This window comes from Stegostoma tigrinum, chromosome 13 (assembly GCF_030684315.1).
Source record: "Stegostoma tigrinum isolate sSteTig4 chromosome 13, sSteTig4.hap1, whole genome shotgun sequence".
Taxonomy (NCBI): domain Eukaryota; kingdom Metazoa; phylum Chordata; class Chondrichthyes; order Orectolobiformes; family Stegostomatidae; genus Stegostoma; species Stegostoma tigrinum.
In genome coordinates, this window is record NC_081366.1 from 44,102,701 (window position 1) to 44,122,465 (window position 19,765).

The 19,765-nt window shown below is 40.1% G+C and overlaps 1 protein-coding gene across 1 annotated transcript in view; it reads right to left on the reverse strand.

Moving 5' to 3' along the window:
- unc5a (unc-5 netrin receptor A) overlaps positions 1-19,765 on the reverse strand; it is an 860,398-nt gene that overhangs the window by 811,434 nt on the left and 29,199 nt on the right. The window lies entirely within an intron of this gene.

Below are 19,765 nucleotides of genomic sequence, written 5' to 3' on the forward strand. Positions count from 1 at the left end.
GTGCAGGTCATCCAGGATCGCCTTGGAAGATTCAAGGATGGAAGTGAAGCTAGCATGGAGAATGGTTTCAATGATAGATAAATACAGGCAAAGCAGAGTTGGCCAATGGTATGTAGGTTGGTCAGAAATTCTGCAAAATGGAGCTCTGATTTTTTTTTAAAATCTCTTGCTTAATGGGTTCTAATTGGATTCAAGCAGGCCTCAAAATTTGAGCCTGTATTCTGACCTAAACCAGAAAGAAGCTTCATTTAAAATGAAAAAGAAAGGTGGGGGGGGAGCAGGGGAGAGATGTGTGCCAGTTGCAGAATCCAGATGCAATGGGTGGAGAGTGTGCAGCATTTGTTCTGCCTTGGGTGACAATAGGCCGCTCATAAACACACAAAGGATGCTGGCATTTTGAGATACTTCTGGCCCTCGAAGAATCTTCAAGACCATAGAATTTTCCTTTGAGGATTACATCACTTCTTTAGTTTTTACTGTTGTTACTGGTTCATGAGTAAATTCCCATCAGTCCAATTATATTGACACAAAATTGAAATGGTGGAACCCTTGCACGCCATCCATCTGCCTAATCTCCGCATAATAAAATAGGCCAAGCTAATTTTTAAAGTACTGCTAGTTTATGGATATATTTGGATAACCATCTTACCACTACATGCAAATTAGACTTTGATTATGCTCCTTGCTTTTACTCTTTTCATTGCATGCCGTAAGAGCTGCATAGCTCAAAAGAATAAACCAAGCTGTTTGCAAAAATCAACTTTTGCAGCATCATAAATTAGAAACAGAATTGGATATAAAAACATTCCATTCATATAAACCACGCAGTGAAACAAAACAGAAAAGAAATCTCTCTCAAATAGACCAAAACCAACATTCTTTTCAGAAAATGCATAAAGATGAACGTTTTGCTTATTTTCCCCTCAATGTCATCATCACATGCACTAACTGGTTTGATATGTTATGCTTCAGAAAAAAGGAATAGCATTATTAATTAAATTGATTGCTGATTCATTCGGGTTGGTGCTCAAGGTAAGAAGTGCAAACCTCAAAAGTTTATGTTGCTATTCAATAATCCTTAACATTTGTATAGGGCCATTAATAGCATGGAAAGCAATAAAGAAATTGGCTAGAGACCTCACAGGAGGTAGCAGATCAGAGTGACAGCTGTCCAAATCATTTGTGAAATGGCTCTTGACACCAGAAAGAATTCTGCACTCATTATTCAGGGCTGTTTTCCTTTTTCAGCAATATAATTCAAGTAGATAGAAATGTATTCAGGCCCTCAGAGTTGCACTGAGTTCCCTGTACCATAATGAAGATCCCACCTGTTTCAGGTGGGCAACCAAGGTCCCAGTGGAAGAGGTCACAAAATGTGGAAGCAGATTGAAACTAAATACAAAAATTTAATCCCAGCAACAATTCATTTGATGTTATCCCAATTCCCCAGCCAGGCTAATTTGAAACTTAGCCTCAAATTGCAAGCCACCCACTCCCCAACTTCACATTTGGTGGTCTGCATTGCCTTTCATTGGCTCGGCAGGTAAATTGATCAGTTGGAACACATGGGCAATTTACATGGGTGGTGTGGTTTAATAGATGGAGAAATAAAAAGTGATCTGGTGGTTGGAAATGTTGCTCAACTGTGTGTAAGAACTCTTCTAGATATTAGAAACAAAAAAAGTAAGCCAAGGACTCTTTTGGTGCAGTAAAAGTGTCTCTACTTCTGGTCCAGGACACAGGCTGAGGAGGTGGTCATAACATGGCTGAGGAGGTTTTTGTTCAACAACTAGACAGAAATTGCAAGTCTGAGCTAAGTTAGCAATCTCGGTACCAAGTGCACATATTCATGCAGCTACATGGTGTTAATCCTTCTAGGGTAGATATTTCAGCCACAACCTCTTCTCCAAAATGCAACAGAAGTAAACATGGTGTTGTAACCAGCCAGGTCAACAGAAGCAAAGCTGGTCTCCTTGGCCATGATCATTGCAAAGTTTGGTTAATGGGGCAGAATTATTCTCTTGGAGAGTGACACAGTGAGCAAAGGGGAAAAAATACCATGAGAATTTAAAGAAGATAGGTTCTCTACATTGAGGGAAAAAAAATCTCAATTTTCTCCTCAGGGATTAAACAGGAGGATCAGAATCCTATCTTCAAGTAGAAATTCTTATTTCTAATACCTCATTTTCTTCCTATTTGCAGTTTGCCATGCATCTGATTGCACAAATTGCCACCAGGTGAATCAAGAGCAGACTCTTGAAGGATACTGCGGGCTGCATGTCTAACCCAACATCATCCAACTTAGTGTCACGACCCAGAACGTCAGCTTTTCTGCTCCTCTGATGGTGCCTGGCCTGCTGTGTTCATCCAGCTCCACAGCTATCTCAGACTCCAGCATCAGCAGTTCTTACTGGCATCCATCTACTTCACTATAACATCTTTTTATGTGCTCCATGACCCTCATTCTCCTCTATCCTTCAAAGCAAGTCAGCATCTGCAAACTACCAGCCTCACCATATCACATCAGACCTCAAGTTCTAATTCACATCTTCAACACTTGCAGCTGCCAAGTTATTTGCACATAACTAAAATCTGCATGGGAAGCTTATGCATAAAGATGGGCACAAAAATAAATCATACATTGAACTCGATTCCCTGGTTTTTAACTCATTTAATTGGCTACCAGCTTTGTCTGTTTCAACTGCTTGACACACACATACACACTTACAGACTTCAGGACTGATTTGTGGCTCAATGTGTCAGTGTGACATCCAGTGCTTTTTCTTTAAGGCTCACAAGGTCTCCAATGCTCAGTTAAAGGCTGTTAACATCAATGCATTGCATTACACTTTAGAGAGAGAAGCAGGCAGCAATGGAACAGCAATATTGTTAATCTATCACTCAGATAGGGTGTGGTCATGTTACTACTACATGGCACTGCGTCAACCTCAGACTCGCAGCATGTACTATGCAAGCAAATGGTGATATGTTGTAACAAGATTGGAACACAGCCAACTCAATGATCATGAGCCAGGAATTCTTTATTCCACTTAAAAACAGCAAGACAAATTAAAGGATAGACAAATAACTATTTATGTAATGCATGTGTGATGGCTGTGGGGTTTTCACTGGACTGAAGAATTCCTTTGTCCATCTCCTCCCTGCTCCCATTTGCCTTCTTTCCAAAGTCCTTTTTCCACACATAACCCATTCAACTGCTCCAGCTGTCCCACTCACCATTACGACATGTAGATAGAGATAGTGTAGAACTGCTCAGCGCCCTCCATCATGATCACCACCTACTGGAGGCCCCATTAAACAATGTGAAAGTCAAGAGAACCTATATTTAGGGGAATGAAGGGACATGGTGTCTGGAGTCCTTGTCTGGCTACAATCAGGAAGTTGGTCAGACTGCAGGGATCTATATACTTGTAATGAGGGGATCGGGTCATCGTCAGTCCTTAAGGTCAAGTGCAGGGATTACAGGCAGTTTGGAATCAAGTACTGTTGAGAGACCATACTGCTGACTGGGCTACAGTCAGTTAGCGTTATTGGTCTCAGCGGGGTGGGCCATAGGTGTCAGCTCAATAATGGTCAAATGGGCTCATCAGGAGGGAGATCATGGAGCACTGATCATATCACTTAATTCTGGGCTTCATTGCACTGGGAACGCTGTAGTATGGTGACAGTGATGGACGGGCAACTGAAAATCGTATATTGGGACATCAGTGAATGGAAGGAAACGGAGATCCAGAACAGTGGGTAAGGACAGATCGCAGTAACTCTGAAGACTACTTGGTGCTTTCGGGTAAAAGAAAAGTATGGGAATTTCCAAAGACTTGGATAAATTGGCATAATGTTATGTAAAAAGAGATTCCATTGAAAATTAGGAGTCTGTAGAATGATGAAAATAATGGTCACTGGGTCACAGAGGCAGCAACGAGAACAGGCAAGTGGATGGGAGAAAAACTTGTGTGTGTGTCACAGGTACAGCTTGCAAAATCACTCACCTCATGAGCAAATCAGAACCTTGCTGTATGTCAGATCAGAAATTGAGTGCACAATAACTTTATAAATTGGCTGCCTCATTCAAAAGGTGGGTAGAAGAAGCCACAAGTTATCTTTGGGGGCAGAGTTTTAAAAAGATAACCCAGATTCTGAAGCCCTGCTAGGGATAATTGCAGTAGTAATCAGGTCTCCACTGATTCAGTAATAACACTCATCTGGCACCATCCTCCTCTCTGTTCACATGTATATCATTATCCAAGAAATTAGATTAAAAATTATCACCTCAAGAAATGAGTATTACATTACAAAGCAGCATTTGGCATACACAAATGACAATTAAACAAGTGTCATAAGGAAAAAGGAACTTAAACAAACCCAGAAGTTCTCACTTGCCGACATTTAGAATAGGATGCATCACAACTGCTTAGATCCTAATGATGAAACACAAGTTGTCAAGATTCTCTATTTTTCAGTTTTTGTTTGTGGTCTGATTTGGGAAAAAGGACCAAGTTAAAAATGCTTGAAGGATTTTTGCACCTTATAAAAAGTAAGTCACGGAACTCTCACTGCAAATGTTGTTATACAGCTATTGGTTCAAACAAACAAACAGTGATGGGAAGCCGATTTAACAGGCAAGCATGCATTTGGGGAGCTCTGAACAATAAAAAAGGGATTGGACTGTCAATAAGGAACTAACAGTTCCGTGGACTAGTGACCAGTTTTCAAATGACAAAGGCCTCCTGCCTGGTAACAATGATGCAATGGCTCCTAGGTAGCGAAAACATACATGTGACAACAAATAAACAAATCAAAAAATCCAATCAAAATCTTAAAACAATTTATGGGTGTGAAATGTTTAAGGGAGAAGCAAATCAGATCTCTGGAAAGTAAGGAATCATGTTTCTGTTTTGTGGTAAAAAGCATCTTAAACCTGAGAAGTTAGCCACCTTATTTCATCCCACCCCATCAATTCATCTATTACCAATTTCTCTAGCTGGGGTGAAGGGAATTCTCTCTACAATTTGACCTTCGGGCTAAGAGGGCCTGGGTCTACCGGAGGTTCTTTGCTATAGATACAGGTTCAGTTTTCTCAACTTATGAACTGTCGGCTTTGGAATCACAGGAAGGTGGGCTGGGAGAAAGAGATGCTGGACACTTCTGGACCATCAAGAAGCAGCACATGGTGCTCTGTCATTCCATTGCCATGTGGGTACCATCTCTCATCGAGAGGAAGGGATGCCTGGAATGAAGTCAAGGTCCTTCATCTCCCACTCACCTTGCCATTCCTGATGAGGAAGGAGGCTAATGTAATGGACTTTTGGTCCATGTGCGTATCTAGCAGACAGTGAAACTGGGCCTTGATCCTGTCATTACAACAAAACAGAATCCTCAAGTATCTATGAACATTTTAAATATAACCTCCAATGAGAATTTTATTTTTTTTAATTACCAAAACACAGCTGTGGATAAAAATTCAGTGATTGTCTGGCAGGAATCATGTGAGGATCCATAGAATATCACACCTGTACAGAGTCAGGGAAACTTTGACAAGAAATACTTTAAAATGTTGGTAAGGAGAGGTTGACTATCCTCTTAACAGGAAGCCATCTCTTGCAGACATGTTTTCTCTTACCCTTCCAGGAATTACAAACTAAAATAAAAAGGGGTGTTATTAACCAACTATAACCCTGTCCTTCGAGATCTAATGTACTAATATGTGGAACAGTGTGTTGGGAAGGTCACAGTTTGACAACAGTCATTTAAATACCACTAAGTCACAAGTTTTTTTTAAAAAAAGGGAAGAACATTTGCATTCAGTGTTGGCAGCCTACAAGAACACATTAAATTTCAAATTAACCTGAAAAAGCCAAGAGTCTCAAAATTGGCTGCTGAACCACTTACATTAATACTCCCGGGACTATCCAACGCAACTATCACAATTTTCTACAATCTGCGCTTCGAGAATGACACAGACAGATCCATATAGAGTTTTTTAAATTTTTAAGATAATGAATCAACTCATTGCTAATGTAAGCATGAAGTATTACATATGTTTAGCAACTAAGAAACTCACTTTTGTTAACACAAAAAAAGAGAAGTCTGGTTAAATTAGTTTCTTTGAAGCCACATTTAATTTGGTGGGGAAAAAGGTATCCACAAGGTACAAAAGATCCCTCAAAGTTTGATTAGACTCAATAGCTCACGTTGTGGATGGGGTTGTTTTGTTCACCAAGCTGGAAGGTTGGTTTGCGGGTGTTTTGTCAACTTACTAGGTAATATCATCAGTGTGCCTCCGATGGAGCATTGTTGGTCAGTCCTGCTTGTTACTAATGTGGTAGTTTGCCTCATTTATGGCTCTGCTTAGTGGGTGGTATGACATCTGTTACCACATGTTTGTTGAAATGGAGCTAACCACAAAAAACTGGACCACATCAATAACAAGCAGGTCAGATCAGACTGACAATACTCCATCAGATGCACACTGATGATATTCCCTAGCATAGTGACAAAATGTCCAGAAATCAACCTTCCAGCTTGGCAAACAAAAATCAACTTCTGGTGAAGGGTCGAGGCCCAAAACATCAGCTTTTCTGTTCCTAAGATGCTGCTTGGCCTGTGTTCATCCAGCTCCACACCTTGTAATCTCCGATTCTCCAATATCTGCAGTTCCTATTATCTCTAAATCAAAAACCACATCCCTTTAAAAGGGAAAAGCCTTGATGTGGCCAAAGGGATGGATAAATAAAGAAATGCTCATCCTAAGCCCAGGAGTCTGGGATAGTTCATTCTGATTCTGAATGAGATAAAAGTACAAAAAACAAAACTAATAAATAGCATCTTTAGGGCAGCACTTTGGGGGATCCAAGAATCATGACAAAAGTGAAAGACCATATGAAATCCCAAATGAAAGTTTGTAAAATTTCCCAATTTATTGTCTTTCAGATCCAGGTTGACAGAAAGCACACACCAAGTTTCTGTACTTCAGAAGAATTATTATTTTTTACAAGTAAATTGATTTTTAGTACTGATGTATAGTATGAGTCATCAACATAAAACTCAAGTTCAATATTAACTCCCTTATAAACTCTTATCGGCAGAGGCAGACAGAAACATGGATGTCATGGGCTGATGGTAAGACTAAGGAGTAGTTCCAATGATCCCTATCCACAGTAGTAGCTGTAACGATCCTTTGGCATGTCCAGTTCTGCTTTTCCTCCTTTTTCCTTTGCCAGGTACATTCACTTGCTTGCTGGAGACACAGGACAACAGGTTTACACCAATAAAGGCCCTGAATGATTAGTTAAATGCAACAGTTTACAGCAACTTATGTGGGGATAAAAACTCTTAGCGAGTTTTGAGAAGATTTGTAGCTCAGGTTGAGGTTCTGGATGTGAGTTTGCTCGCTGAGCTGGAAGGTTAGTTTTCAGACGTTTCGTCACCATTCTAGGTAACATCATCAGTGAGCCTCCGACAAAGCGCTGGTGTTATGTCCCGCTTTCTATTTATCTGGTTAGGTTTCCTTGGGTTGGTGATGTCATTTCCTGTTCTTTTTCTCAGGGGATGGTAGATTGACTTGGAGTCAATGTGTTTGTTGATGGAATTCCGGTTGGAATGCCATGCTTCTAGGAATTCTTGTGCATGTCTCTGCTTGGCTTGTCCTAGGATGGATGCGTTGTCCCAATCAAAGTGGTGTCCTTCCTTATCTGTATGTAAGGATACGAGTGATAGTGGGTCATGTTGTTTTGTGGCTAGTTGATGTTCATGTATCCTGGTGGCTAGCTTTCTGCCAGTTTGTCCAATGTAGTGTTTGTCACAGTTCTTGCAAGGTATTTTGTAGATGACGTTCGTTTTATTTGTTGTCTGTATAGGGTCTTTTAAGTTCATTAGCTGCTGTTTTAGTGTGTTGATGGGTTTGTGGGCTACCCTGATGCCAAGGGGTCCGAGTAGTCTGGCAGTCATTTCAGAAATGTCTTTGATGTAGGGGAGCGTGGTTATGGTTTCTGAGCCCGTTTTGTCTGTTTGTTTGGGTTTGTTGCTGAGGAATCGGCGGACTGTGTTCATAGGGTACCCATTCTTTTAGAATACGCTGTATAGGTGATTTTCTTCTGCTCTGCGTAGTTCCTCTGTGCTGCAGTGTGTGGTGGCTCGTTGGAATAATGTTCTAATGCAGCTTCGTTTGTGGGTGTTGGGATGGTTGCTCCTGTAGTTCAGTATTTGGTCCCTATGTGTTGTTTTCCTGTAGACGCTGGTTTGAAGTTCCACATTGACTGTTCGCTCTACTGTGACGTCTAGGAATGGCAGTTTGTTGTTGTTTTCCTCCTCTTTTGTGAATGTTATGCCAGTAAAGGGTATTATTGATGGTCTTGAATGTTTCCTCTAATTTGTTTTGTTTAGTGATGACAAAGGTGTCATCCACGTAGCGGACCCAAAGTTTGGGTTGGATGATTGGCAGAGCTGTTTGTTCGAGTCTCTGCATTACTGCCTCTGCTAAGAGCCCTGATATCGGAGATCCCATGGGTGTACCGTTGGTTTGTCTGTAGGTTTTGTTATTGAAAGTGAAGTGGGTGGTGAGGCATTGACGTAACAGCCCTGTTCACATCCATCAACATCAACCTTGCCAAAGAAACACTGACTACACTATTAGAAGAACCAAAGACACATACACCAGACACCACCAACCTCATCAGCAAGGACAACATCATCAAGCTAGTGGACCTATGCCTCACCACCCACTTCACTTGGAATTACGCGTGCTGGAAGGGTCACTGGACCCAAACATGAACTCTGCTTTCTCTCCACAGATACTGCTAGACCTGCATTTCTCCAGCAATTTCGACTTTTGATTCCCTCATACAAAGTTGTTCAGCTACCAAGATGGGTCCAGACCCGAAAGGTCAGCTTTCCTGCTCCTCTGATGCTGCTTGGCCTGCTATGTTCATCCAGCTCTGCACCTTGTTATCTCTACTATTTAAACAGCATGCACGATGAATGTCAGGTAACTTGCTTCTAAAAAGAATGCAATAATCCTGCTATTTAAAAAAAAACACAATCTTTTGTCCATTTGAATCAACAATTAAAAGCAAAAAAAAAGCAAAAATAAAAACAAGTTGTCACAGGAACTTCATCCAGCAGCTTGTCTATTTCTAAATGAACAGCAGGTATATAGAGACAAATATACATTAACATACTACAGTTAGCAATAATACTGGCATTGGTGGAATCATTAGCAGTTTGCTTCAGTTTATCAAGTGTCTCTATCAAAGCTACTTCATGGTCCCATGCTCATCTCTCTAGGTTTAACAAGGCATTAATGGCTAGGATTAGGGCAAAGTCTTCTGCCAAGACATGTGCTGGTGTATGATGTCTTTCACCTGACACTTCTTCGAGTGTCAGAGATCAGAGGGTTTTCTTCCTTGACCTGTAGTTGACAGCTACTCTGTCATCTTCTCCAACACTGCCAGCAGATTCCAGTCTGTGTAGTAGGAAGCTTGCTCATCTTTCTTCTGGGCCATCTCTGCAGTGATTGAGCTCAAACAGTATATAGTGTTGAGGACAGCTTCTGGCTTTCAGCATCCATAGTAATGCATTTTAAATAAGATAGAGATATGAAAGCTGGAAGACTCGGCGATGTTGGGACTTCTCCGGCCACAGTTCTGAGAATCATGACGGAAAGCTCACTTGCAAACTGAGATTAAAAAAACAGAATGCTGAGGGGGGACAAAAAAAAAAGTTACCCTGGCCCACAACAAATCAAACGTTACAAAACTTGCCTCTGCACTTGAAATGCAGATGGGAAGGTTCAGCCGATGGTAGCAGGCAGTACCAGTGGGGATGGGACAAGTGCAGAGATTTTCAATAGCTCTCAAGATGCCTTCAAGACAAATTTGTTTTGGCACTAACCAACAAATTTCAATTGAAGTCTTACACTTAAAAGGCCTATGGGAAATTGCCCATTTTTCACAAAAAAAGCAATGGCAAGTGCTTCTCTGTACACGATCCCCATTAATCAACTATAGACTGCCAAAATGCTTGCCTTGGTGACGAACAGGGCACACAGTTGTAACAGTAAAAGGAGCTCATCAAGGCACAGAACAATGGTGCATACAAGCTTATCATTATGCAAATAGCACCTGTAACTCTGAAATGCTTCACTGATCCTTAGTATAAAGCCTGCTTTTCAGCCATGTATTCATGTTAAGATTTCAGCTCATTAAAAAAAAATGTATGTAGTAAATGTAACACTTAGCAGGAATGGCTACAAGCATTCTCTGTCCAGGGACATTAGCACGTTGTTGCCCTCAGTGCAAACCCTGCAAGTCAAATGCGTTATAATATTATGAACATTTACAAAAAAGGATTTCTCCAGCACTAAGCCTTCAAAGCTACAAATCTGTTTCCTTTATTTCTTCCTCTGCTTCTTCTGCCACAAGGTTAACTTAATGCATGACAGCCCTGAGTTACCAAGTCCCACTGCATTTAAAAACAGATTTTGAGGTTGAATGAACGGACAGAAAGGAGAAAAAAACCCAAAATGATAAATATCCAATTTTCTTCAAAATTATTTCTATATCATTTTGTGAACAATTCTAACCGAAGGAACACTGTGGAGGAGAGCAACTGGAAATGCTAGCACAGAATAAGTCACGGCTTTTGAAGTTTATGGCACATGTTTCTGCAGAAACTGCTCGAAATAATTATAACTACTGTAGATGCGCGATTATTCTGACGCAAGTATTCAGCCATACTTTGCCTAATATCTTCAATGTGTTAGCATCTTAACTATGTCAGAGGGAACTGTATACCAACGGTAGAATTAAAAGGACATTTCCTTAAACCGTAATACCAAGGCTGTTTCTGGAGAAAAATAATAATGTTGCTAGATAACTGAGGAATTATTGTTGGAATTACTGCTCGGTTGGAGGCGGGCCAAGTGTCTGTGTTAGAAAATTTTGGGGTTGGGGGTGGTAGGGGGACAGAAAGAAAGAAAATGCTTTGATTAATAACGAAGATCAAGGAGCTACCCAAGGTAGCACTCCTAAAAGAAATGTCAACAAAAGAAACAAGGCATAATTTAGTCAGTGAAATTGAAGCTGTTTCGGTGATTTTTCAGGTACCAGTTTGATATGTTCCACCAAGGGCAAAAGATAAAGTAACAAGCCAACCCAGTGTTCCTTAGATAATGAAAAGGTACACAAAGTACAATTCAACAAGCAAAAAACGTTAGATGCATGTCAGTAAATTCCTCCAAGTTAAAACCAGGTCAAACACAAGCAGAATAAATTCAGAAAATTAGTCAGATAACACTGGCAGAGACAAACTATGAGAATGGGATTACAATCAATCAATGTAAAAAGGTTTTGGTGGAATCAAGTAGGGACAAAAGGCAACAAAACTTAAAATGTACAGAGCAGGCCAAGAACACCAAGCAAGTACTTTGTATGAATGTTTACTAAAGATCATTGTGAAGGTTTTTAAACCGTGAGGATCAGTGCTTTAAAAGTAGAGCTATATGTCAATGGCTCAAAACCACTTACCTGCAAGTACAGTTTGTTTACTTGTAATAAATAGCAAATTTTGTTAAGTACAGAAACTTAGTCCATATTTTTTATAATCTGGTCTGAAATATCAGGTAAATCAGGGAATTCCACATGCTTGTCAAAATATTTAACTTTTGTTATGACTCTGGAAACAGTGGGAGTCAGGTTTCAGCATGCTACTACAGTGAGGCATAACAGATGAATTTGATAAGTGATTGTTAGAAGCAGACATGGCATTGATAATAGATGGGATGATAATTGGTAGTGAGAATGTACTGGAAAGGTCAACTATATTCGGAATCCATAAGCCACATGTTCTAGATAGATTGTTATTTCTCCTTCCCCTAAGGATCTGAAAAGTGTGTGAAAAGGCTTGCTGTCGCCTTCCAAATGTTGCCTAGAAACAAGGAGTGTCAAAGGATTTGTAAAAAGTTACATGTGATGCGTGTGTTCAAAAAAGTGTATTGATTATTGCAAGTAACTTCAAAAATAGTTTAATGCCATGGTTGTAGACAGTTTATAAATAAATCAAAAATATTAACAAACCTTTGGAGAAATTAGTTAATTAAAAAGGTCAGAGATAACAAGGTGTAGAGCTGGATGAATGCCGCAGACCAAGCAGCAGAGGAGCAGGAAAGCTGACGTTTGGGGCCTCGACCCTTCTTCAGAAATGGGGGAGGGGAAGGAGGTCCTGAATAAATAAGGAGAGAGGGGGAGGCAAATAGAAGATGGATAGAGGAGAAGAGGAGATTTTTGAAGTTTGAACATCCCACCACCCGACCCACATCATCCCCGACTCCCTAACCTGTCCTTCCACCTATCCCCTCTTCCCACCTCAAGCCCCACCCCCATCTCCTACCTACTAACCTCATCCCGCCCCTTTGACCGGCCCGTCCTCCCTGGACTGACCTATCTCCTCCCTCCATCCCCACCTACCCTCACCTTTTACTGGCTCCACTCCCACCTCTTTGACCGGTCTGTCTCCTCTCCACCTATCATCTTCTATCCACCTCCCCCTCTCTCCCTATTTATTCAGGACCTCATTCCCCTCCCCCATTTCTGAAGAAGGGTCTAGGCCCCAAACACCAGCTTTCCAGTTCCTCTGATGCTGCATTCATCCAGCTCTACACCTTGTTATCTCAGATTCCCCAGCATCTGCAGTTCCTACTATCCTCTTAATTAAGGATAACCCAGCTTTGGATTTCCAAAAAAACAGACTATGTTTTACAAATAAGCGATTTTTCTGGATGAACTAAAAAGAAATTGAAGAAAAATGCAATGGATGTTGCATATATGGATTTTAAGGAGACTTTTACAAACTTAAGGCTCAAGGAAGAGGATTAATGTCAGATTTCTTGTTTAAAAATGACTCGGACAGAAATCAGAATTGTTAAAAACTATTGTGTGGTTGTTCACAGACTTGAGATTGTAGACAGTGGTATTAGGAAGAATGCGAGAGAGAGTGAGGAAACACCTCACTTGTTCACATTATATTCCATCACCCATGATCTAGCCAATTCACTTAGTTTGTGCTAGTTGCATCCTTATCAAGTTTGGTGTCATTAACAAATTTGGTACTTTCACAGGACAATTCAGACTGAAATTTGGCTCAATATATGTTTTGTATCAACAAGACAGTCTTTTCATTGAAACAAGCTGCAGGTTCAAATTCAACAACCGGAAGTTCATTATGCAAAAGAAATAATTAGAATAACCCTAAATATGTACTTGCATGCAAGTACAAAGATTCAGAAACATTGTCATTTTACAATTCAAAAAAGGATTTCTTTACAGAGTACTTGCACAAGACAGAATTCCCTTCTTGTTCCATCTATAGGGATCATATTTAACAGAGGCTTCAATTCCTTGTCTGACAGATCTGACCGATCTGACCGTTCTAGGAATACTCCAGGAAGACACTGAATTGAGGCTGTCTTTGTCTGGAACTTTTAAGCTAAAATTAGTTAAAAACTCCAGGGTGAAGCCCAATTGTTCCAGGGCATGATCAATCTTCAATCCAGTCAACAAGTTTTATATTAGGAGTTAATATCTGAGAAATTGCTTATGATCCTCAGTCTGAAGTTCCCTGGTTCTGTAGTATTTTGTAGAAGATTTTCTGCATCTTCCATGAAGGCAGACACAACCTAACCATTCAAGAGAATTGACAGTGGTAAAACTGTGCCCATTATCCAACATTTGTCCTAGTTCCCCCAAGGATCAGTGCAGAGACTACTTTTCCACATTGAATATTGACAATAAAGTTTCAAGCTTATCAGTTTTGTTGATGCTGTGACAAAAACAAAATCAGTTTCAGCAGGATATTCAGTGTCGCAAAATGGACAAATAATTGACAGGCCAAACTTAGTCCAGAGAAATGCAAGGCAAACAAGTTTTGTATAGGCACAGAGAAAGGGAATACAGAAGTTAACACCATAGTTCGTAAGAATTTGCAGAAGCAAGTGGGGAAAAGGGTCAATGCATGTTTACACACGTCAGGTTCTTTTGACTAGATCTTTGAACATGGCAAGTCACATCAAGAGTATAGGTATGAAAGCAAGTTCTTTGCTTTCTTGATGGAGTACAAAAGCAGGAAAGTTATTTTGCACTTTTAAACTCTGGTAGGTTACAACCAGACAGATGCATTGTTTTCCTTCACCACTTTAGGAATGATATGAATGCCCTTGACAAAATGCAAAGGAGATCTACCAGAATAGTTCAGAGAACGTGTGAAGTTAGTTACAATTTGAGGTTGGAGCCATTTTTCTCTTAACCGTTTTTGCTCCAAGGAGAACTTAGAGGAGCGACTCCTCTGTAGGCCCTTGACCCATTGCAGGCACCTCCTCACAAGGACATCCCACCCCCAAAGATCTTCTCCAGTCCTCAGGAATCTGAATTAATAACCCACACCCCTCTCAGTGAGACCATGAACGTGCACTTACCTAGTTCCCTTGGTGCAATGGGTATGCCTGCAGTGACAGTAGCGGCCACTGTCCCTAGTATTAGTGTAAGAAATAGAGCCATTACTGGCACCTTCCCAAAGTGAAACTACTTCCAAGAGAACAGAGTGCAAGACTTATCTTCAAACAATCGACACTGTTCCCACTGTTAAATTACTATGGGCAGCTGTCAAGAAAATAAGCAGGTTCTCCATTACCCCCACCCCAAATTTTAAGCAAGGTATGGGTAGACAGGACAATGGCACTTTAGATTAGAATTAAAAAGAGATTTTTCCATGTACTAAATGAATAGGGGTGAAAAAAACTGTATAAGTCACCACTTACAGCACCATCTTAGGTACAAAAGCTTCCCCAGGTACAGCTTCTTCAGTTACAGGTCCTAGAAAAATAGTGAAGCAAGAAGTACAATGTTGCAGATTTTAGGAAAACGAGGAAAAATAAATAAAAGATGAAGAGTTTCAGCAGTAATGGTGGTGATAATAAAATGGATAGTGGGACTAGACCCCACAGAAGAATAAAACTGTGCAGTTCGAGCCAAAATGTATTAGTTCAGTAGGCGAACACAAAAGGATAAAACTGAGCGACTGCCTACATCTGGTTCCAAACAAAAGGCTCTCACCTCTTTTCATATGAAGTCCTTGATCAAAGTGAGGGCCAGCAGATTTCAGCTCTAGCAATAGCAGGCCAGGAGAGACAGGGACCTCAGGCTGCACATAGCAGAAAGACACAAGAAAAACAGCCTTCTGAGAAAGATTACTGCATGGGCAGCCATTGTCATTCGGACACATTAATGGGCCATACAGTGTGCACTAGGAGTGCTGAACCACCAGTTTAAAAACCCAAGAAACCCTGTGACAAGAAACCCTTCACTGGGCACTTAGTACATCAAATGTCTTTGGTCAGGAGAGTCATCCTCCACCAAAGCTTCTACCTTTGTGATCTCTGACAGTGTCTCAACTCACCCATTGAGCATTGTTAGCATCAAGCCTGGATGATCAGTTCAAATGAATGGTCATCCAAGGGAATTCAGGAAGTGAAAATAGTTTTCTTCACAACAACTGGATAGGACAAGTTTAGCCTTATTGAATTAACATCTTTAAAAATTTACTTCCACCTCAAATTGCAAATGGCCCCACACAACAAAACTAATACGAAGTAAAAAGGAGAATAGTGGATTGGATTACAGCAGACAGCAAACTGCAAGTGAGTGCAAACAGTTTAATTGAGACGAATTAATTACATGCACCCTCGAGTTTACTCCAGCCAGCCTTCCATTTACCATTCTGAGCTTCTTTCTGCAAATAATCACAATGCAGATAACATTCATAATTGTAATTTGTAATGTGAGGAATAATGTTTGCCACTGCATTTCCTTTTAATCAATGATACAAATTTAATACTTCAAGGCTTCAAACTTTCTTTGGGGTATATTCAATTCTGTTGCATTTAGTAAGGACTCCAATTAATATCTATAAATTTAAAGGTATACTGTTTTTAATTAATTATGCTTCAAAATACAAGTGATATGAATTCCATTAGAATACATTAAAAATTAAGAAACAAGTGAATTCTAACTCTTGTACTTCAAAAGCATTTGACAGATATTTTTACATAACAACAACATTAATTTTCGTGCTGATTAGATTTTGAACAGCAGGCTACTTCAATACTTTCAAGATGCAAGATTCCAATTAGATCAAGCTGTTATCTCTGCTACCACCACCTTCCCACCCCCACCACCACCCCCGCGCCCCCCCCACCCCCCCGCTCGATAAGCAACAGTGGAAACTCAAATATGGATTAAACATAATTTTTAGAGTCATTAAAAAAAAATCACTGTACCAGTTGCCACCCTCCCACCCAAGCCCTAATGACTTCTATTAAGTTCCCACATTCTTCAGCTTGGTGGACTGTTCGTAAAAAAAACCTTCCATTTGACCTTAAAAACCCAAATTATCTCCATTTGCTAGGCTAAAACTGAGGGTCCAACATGTTACATATGATGTGTGTACATCTTATCACCCAGACAAAGCTATAAACTAAGTTTCTTTTAAACTGCGATGGAAGATTGAAAATTTGTGATAATCTCAGCGAAACTGAAAAGGACTTCAGTTTAAATTAGCCAATGTCTTTTAAAGCTGGTAGGCAGCAGTCGTATAGAAACCAAATCTCATCTTCAGTCTCAAACTCACTTAAGAAATAAAAATAAAAGCAAAAGAATTGAGAAGCAATAAAAATTAGTTTTATCAATTACAGAGTAAATCAAGATTAGCATGATAAACTTTATACCTCTGACAGTCCCTCGAAGAAATCTTGTGAAAACTAGGACATAGGCTAAATATTTGTTTACATAATGAGGCAAATTAAATAAAAACAAATTGTATTTGCATTTAATTTGATGTTCTCAGAACGATTTGTCCTTTATAAACCAACTCATTAGCATAGGCATCTTTAAAAAGATTCAAGCTGGTTTCAAAAGTTGCAGAAACATCTGCACAAGTTAGGAGAAGATAAAATTAGAATCAGGAGGTTGATGGAGTCAAAAGAGCAGAATAAGACAAGATTGGAGGAACAAGGGGCTAATGCCAAGTAATAAATGTAACCAAGTGCTATGGTGTTTTAGAGGGGCAGGGAAGAGGCGACAATTAGGAATTACAAGTAAAATAATAAGTGTTGGGGTGGGGAACAGCAGAAGAATAAAAATAAGTTAAGGTGCACAGGAGAGAGATCTAACTGCAGAAGAGGCCAACGCTGGAAGCTGAAGAAAGCAGTCAACTAAACCGCAAAACCCAACCACCTTCTCCTGATCATCCCCTCCGACATACCTTGCCCATGCTCCTTTCTTGTTTCATTATTATCTCCATTTTCCTTTTCATCTAACAGTTCTATTTCAGGTTGCTTTACTATTTTAAAAAAATATAACTAGCCTGCAACAGATGCATCACAGAATTAGAGATTCATTACACTGCAGGACTCAGTGTATACAGTCCATTGTGTCTGCACTGACACTGTAATAAGTATATGCCATTACAAGTGAGTGGTGCATTTTTCCCCCTCATACCCTTGTACATGATGCCATTTGTTACTATAGTGTACAGTTTCCTTAAAGATTGCCCATCATATGACATTTTGGCAAAAAGAGCAAATAAAAACAAGTTTCCAGAAGGCAACTTTAAACTGTAGGAAATACAAAAATTCATGTCCAGAGCAAGGCTGTCAAAGTGTGAGTTAACAGTGAAGATAAGGCTTTGAAACTCAAACCTCAAATTTTTTAAAAGGCATATTTTTCTTTTTCCACCCCCCCTCGTCTCTTTTCTCTGAAAGGTTCCAGCTATGACCAAAAAATTGCTGAGCGCTAAAATATAGGTCATTCTTACTGCCAGCATATACCGAATGAGCTGTGCATTTACAAAATTTTCCATTCTTCGGATCTTCAGCAATTTTTTAAAAATCCAGATCGAAGTATTTAGAACCGATTATACAAGTCTCACTAGAGGGGTGACAGGTAGCGATAGGATGTAACAGTGAGAGAAAAGACAGGGTGCACATTTGTCTGCAGTCAGAATCAGAGTCCTACAGGACAGGGGCAGGCTCTTCAACCCAAACTGGTCCATGCCAACAAAAAGTCCATCGATACTAACTCCATTTCCTTCTAAACATCTCCTATCCACGTATTCATCCAAATGCCTTTTAATTGTTGTTAATGTACCTGCCTCAACCACTTCCGCTGGCACCTTGTTCCATGTGCGTACCACCCTCTATAAAAAAGTTGCCCTTCGGATTCCCCTGTATTCTTTCCCCCTTACCTTAAACTGATGCCCTCTCAACCCAGGGTTGGGGATTTGAGGAAAAGACTGAGTGCATTCACCCTATCCATGTCTCTCATGACATTATACAAGTGTATAAGATCTACTCCCCCTCTCAATCTCCGAAAGAAATAAGTCCTAGCTTGTCCAACCTCTCCCTATAACTCAGTCCCTTGGGACCTAGCAAAATCCTTGTAAATTTCTTCTACACTTTCCATTTTAAAAACTTCTTTCCCATAGCAAAATGGCCAAAACTGAACACAATACTCCAAGAGTGACTTCACCAACATGTACAATAGCAACATAACTTCCCAATTTCCATACTCAGTGCCCTGACTGAAGACCACTGTGCCAAACACCACCTTCACTGCTCTGTCCAGCTGTGACTCCACTTTCAGAGAACCATGCACGTGAACTCCAAGATCCCTCCATTCCACTGCACCATTCACAATGAAACTCCTGCCTCGATTTGACTTTCGAAAAAAATAAATAAAAACGCAACACCTCACACTTACACTAAACTCCATCTGCCATTTCTCAGCCCACTTCCCCAGCTGATCAAGATCCTGCTGGAACTTCTGATAACCTTCTTCACTGCCTCTTAGTGTCATTCATAAATTTACTAATCATGCCTTATGTATTCTCATCCAAATCAATGATAAAGATAACAAGCAGCAATAAGCCCAGTACCAACCAGAGACACAGCCAGTTATGGTCCAAACATCCTTCTCCTATTAGTGACAGGAGGAACTGCAGATGCTGGAGAATCCGAGATTACAAAGATGTAGAGCTGAATGAAGACAGAAGGCCAAGCAGCATCAGAGGAGCAGGAAAGCTGATGTTTCAGGCCTAGACACCAAAACGTCAGCTTTTCTGTTCCTCAGTCTGCTGTGTTTATCCAGCTCTACACCTTGTTATCTCTTCTACTATTAGTCTCTGGTTTCTACCAATCAAGCCAATTGTTTAATCGAATTTGCCAACTCTCCCTGGATTCTATGCCAAATAATCTTCCAGAGCAGCCTACCATATGGAACCTTTTCTAAAATACATGTAGACTACATCTACCACCCTCAATAACCATCCTGGCCACTTCATCCCGGAAGCTAGGTAGTCAAAAGCTAGTTAAGACACTTTTGACCCCAAGGAAGAATTACATGGCAGAATACAGCTGAGAGACACAGAGAAAAATCCTAGAAAAAAGGAGTACAGAAGCATACCCAGACACAGGAGACTCTAATCTCAGAAATATTAGGAGGAGAACCAAGATAAACAAATTAGGTGGATTAAAAATATTCAGAGGTGAAATTAATAAAAATGTTACATACTTTAGATAATCACAGGATAGTGTCACTGAGATTGACTGAAAAAGGAGATTAGAGCTTTTAGGGTGAAATATTTCAGAAAATTAAGAGCTAACAGAATCAAATTTCGATAACTATTGACAAATGACAAACTG